This window comes from Pterocles gutturalis, unplaced genomic scaffold (assembly GCF_000699245.1).
Source record: "Pterocles gutturalis isolate BGI_N339 unplaced genomic scaffold, ASM69924v1 scaffold7335, whole genome shotgun sequence".
In the NCBI taxonomy this organism is placed as follows: domain Eukaryota; kingdom Metazoa; phylum Chordata; class Aves; order Pterocliformes; family Pteroclidae; genus Pterocles; species Pterocles gutturalis.
Window position 1 is genome coordinate 27,354 of NW_010145786.1, and position 4,404 is coordinate 31,757.

Sequence of the window (4,404 nt, forward strand, 5' to 3'; positions counted from 1 at the left end):
GAAAGGCTTTTAAAAATTACTAGAAAAAGCCCTCTTTGATGTTCTGCTCATATTTATTTATGGTATTTTAAACAAATGAAAGTATACTTTCTGAGATCCTAGATAAAGAGAGAAAATAGAGCTGCGCAACCTTTCCGGCCCTCGCCTTGAATTTCATTCATGCCGCCACGGTTCTGCCCACGCCTAGCGTCCCAGCCCACCGCGGCTGACCAGCATCCAAGGGTTTCCTTCGTGGATTCCCGCTTTTGGATTCGATTTGTGTTTGTCTTTTTAGGCAAACATCTCTTTCTATAAGCGGCCTGAGGGTGCACGAAGCTTCCCATCTGCTCCACGTGGTTTAAAACTCCCCCACGGACCAAATCCGGAGAGCGATTTGGCGCAGCGGTGTGTAACGGCGCATTATTTTTTGTCAGAATGAAGCGTGAGTGTTTGCTCAGGGTGGCAGATGGCAGGAAAAACAAACAGCACTGAGCAAACGAGGGAGTTACCGAGTTCCTACAGGGATAGGGAGCTTAAATCCCAATGGTTTTCCTGAATAAGTCATCTGTGTGTTTTTCCAAAGCTGTAACGTCAGGAATTTCCTCAAATACTGTCACAGGTAAGGTCCAGCGTCACAGGACAAAGGTGACACAAAAAACCATGAAGCAACCGAGGAAAAAAGAGAAGACTTGGCCTAAAAACATGACCAAAAAGTTGGCCTGCCTCAAAGATGGAGAAGCAGATCTTTTGCCGAGTTGCTCATTGGATTTTTCTATTTTGCTTTCAGGCCTGGAAAGTCTCAGGGCTGGTATCAGCTGTTGGACTCTGATCAAAGTTTAGCTTTCCATTAATCCTTTGAGTTATATGTGAGGCTGATAGAGATTTTTTTTTTTTTTTAGGAGACAGTTAAGATTACTCAGATACTTAATTTGCACTCCAATATTTCAAAAACACCTTGACTTTAAAAACCCTCGGTCTTGGCGTACATATGGTCTTGATAGAAGAACGCATGCTTTGGCATCGACTGAAGAAATGAATTTGTGAGCCGAGCAAAGAAAAGTTAACAGTTTATGTACTGTGCCCCTGCAGCACGCAGCCCAGAACGCTCCCGAGTACGGGCTTGGGATTTCCACCCTGCCTTATCAGCGCCGGACACAGACAGCCAGACATCAGGAAAAAAAAAAATAAAATAAATCATCACAGAAGCCACACTTTCTTACCCACAAACAGCCATAATGATTCGGTTAGCTTTATTATTAAGTTCAGGAAAAAGAAGCTGAGACAGTCCCCCTGCTGCCACACTAATGAAGTGGGGATGGTTTCTGCCTCTTCTAGCCTCGGGGGGAAGAAAAAAAACAAGAAAAGCAGAGCATTAGCCTAAAATACAGTTCTGCTGGGCTGCAATTACGCTTAAATGCCTAAATAAGGGCTTTTAGTCCCCGAGGGATCCGAAGGTATCATTAGTCTAACAGTTCCATCACAGTAACTGCAGACCAAACACACACCAAATTCTCACCTTTGCTCCCCAAGGCCCCCCCAGACCTCGCCCCCGTGTTTTCTCCTGCCTCAGCACTACTTTGTCTCTTATTTTCATTTTTCCCCCGTATCCAGCTCAACACCTGTACTGACCCTGTCACATCGCTTTACGATCGCCAACAGTGGCTCCGAACGCCCTCAACCATGGCTTGCAGGCTCCTTCTGCAAAACCCCCCTCTCCGCTCCCTCCTACATTCTCAGAGTGATTTTTTTTTCTTTTTAACCAAAAATGAGATTTCACAACCAGTCAAAGCCAATTCCAAGAAAGGCTGCTGCCAAGGAGGGCAGCAACACCTTCCTTCAGGACCCAGCTTGCGTTTTTTCCTATCTGCACCAAGGATCATGCAGCCAGCGAGTGAGTCAGATCTGCTGGCAGATCCAGCTGGAAAATCAGCCAAAGAAAAAAAAATGAGGTTTAGTTTTCACCTGGATGAGGGAGCAGTTTCAGGGGATCAGAATGGACGTCCACGAAAGGGAACAGCGCAAGGCCTCAGATCAAGTCACGAAGCACCACCCCGGTATCTTTAATAAAGCCTGAACTGCAAGAATGTTGGCAAAAATGAAGAAAAAAATACATGAAACCCAACTCCAAGGGAGACAAGCCCATTTTCTCCAGCGAGCTAGGGGACTTGCTGTCCTAATTATCCAACTGACGCATGCCACAGCAGCTCCAGCACTGCCTCAGGCTGTGGCTTTTCCCCTCCAAAAGTTTGTGTTTTGCACGTCAAGGATGATCACCTATGTTTATAATTTCTCTACAGTTCCTAAAACCGGAACCAAGCACGATTAAAAAAAGAAAAAAAAATGGAATAGAACCACAGGCTGGGTCCGGTCACCAACAAAACCTGTCAGAGCGTCGGACAAAGGAGCTTGTGTCCACGCACACTGCCTCAAAGTCCGCTCTCGCGCCTGGCAGGTTTTGACGCGCGAGAAGGTTGATGAAATGGAGAGCAAGCTCTGCGAGGGGACAACGAGCTCATTTCGGAGGCGATTTCAGACAAGCACTGACACCTCGTCCATCCGTAGCCTCCTGCAAGAAACAACTCTGAAAAAAAAAACAAACGCAAGGAAATGGGTTTTTTAGCTGCCTTACCCCCAAGTCCAACTTAAGTCTGTTGCAACTTGCAGGGATCCATGCTAGCCGCGATCCCTTCAAGGGAAGCACGACTATTAAATCCACACCTGCAGCCAGAATTTATAGCAACCCATCTACCGCTGTCTTACATCATCGGCAATTAGGAGCCTGCGAACTCATGGCTGCAGGATACGGGAGGCGCTGGAACGGGCGAGCGGAGCGCGGTCGTTAGTCATCCTTTCGAATTCTCCGTGGAGGGCTGAAATCCTGCACAAAGCAGAGCAACTGATCCATTTTGACTCCGTTTCCTCCGCAAAAGTGTTCTCCTCCACTTGAAATCGCTGCTTTCCCTCCTTTTACAGCGGTCACGTGCGACGCCGACACGCGCTGCCGCTGAACCCGCTGCTCTCCGGGGTCGACAAGCAGGAGAACAATGGTTATTAAAAAGCAAACGGGCTAACCAGTGACAGCTGAGGGAGAAAGCAGGAAAAGAGTCCATCCTTTCTTCCCCTGATTAAAACAAGCTTTCGAACAATTCATCCTTCAGCGGTACAGTAAGGCTAGGCGGGTAATTTGGCTTTTACTGCTCTCCTCTCCTCCCCTCCCTTCCCCCACGCTCCTGGTTTCAAATTTGGTCTGAACTCTCCAGGAAAAAAAAAAAAAACACATTTCTGAGCTTCTTAACCTAGCAGGGAGGAATCCTGACACAACTGACAATATTCCTCCAGCAAAGCACCAAAACAATCCCATTAGCCTCGGGCCCAGATAAAAGCTGGCTCCATGCAAGGGCTAGGCAGAAAAAAAAAAAAAAAAAAAGAAAAAATAATGAGAAAATCGTGTTGGTCAGGCCAGGTTTGCTCCAACAAACTGACCTGGCTCCTGGGCAAGGAGAGGGGTAGCGGCACACGGGGGAGGGTGAAGGGGGGCTTTGGGTTGGATTTGCTCAACCGAGCACCAGCAGTGGCTTCTCGCCTCCTTCCTCGTGCCAGCGCAGCCGAAGGAGAGCGTCGATCCAGGAGAAGGAGGATCGTGAAACCATCGCCTGAGGGTTCGCCTTCTCTGCCTTCACCCGCCGCAGGCGAGCTCCGAGTCGACACCAAACCCCAGCCTGGAGCGGATGGGCAGTGGAGGGGAACAACGTCAGAGAGTTCGTGAGTCAGAGCCCAAATCCTCCTCCTGCGGAATCAGGGGAACGGCAGCTCTTACCAGCAGAACCAGTTCAAACATGAGCCACTGATAGGAAAGCAGTTAAGTTCCACCACGGGTACCGGGGAGAATTTTTCCACCAGGTTAACCTGACTGCGCCCTGTTTTCACTCGCACAGACACATCCTCTCCTTTGCTGATTTCTGCTCAGATGTCCAACGGCAGGCTGGAGATCCCAGGAGCCATCTCCCCAGAAGAAGGAGGGACGCCGCTGCTCTGGCTTCACAACGTCGGCAGAAGGTTCCAGCCTCCTCAGAGCACGTCGGCTCCCCCGCACGACTTTGGTGCCGAGCTCAGCAACACGCAGGGGCCCTGCAAAGATAACCGGCTGCCGGGATTGATTCCATCCCACGTTAGCATCCATCAGATAGCAAGAAAAACAAGATTAAGCAGCACCGCGGCATTAGTCTTCATTTAAACTTGGCAAAGAAAGCGAATGTTTCTTTTTTTTTTTTTTTTTTTGGCTTTGGGGCGTTTTTTTTTTTTTTAACACAATCTCAGACTTCGCCAAGAGAAAGGTGCCTGGACTTTTTAAACTGGGGGATTAGAAGGGACAACACTTGTACACTTGCCAGACCCCAGATAAGTAGTGAATGCTTCGGTTCAGCC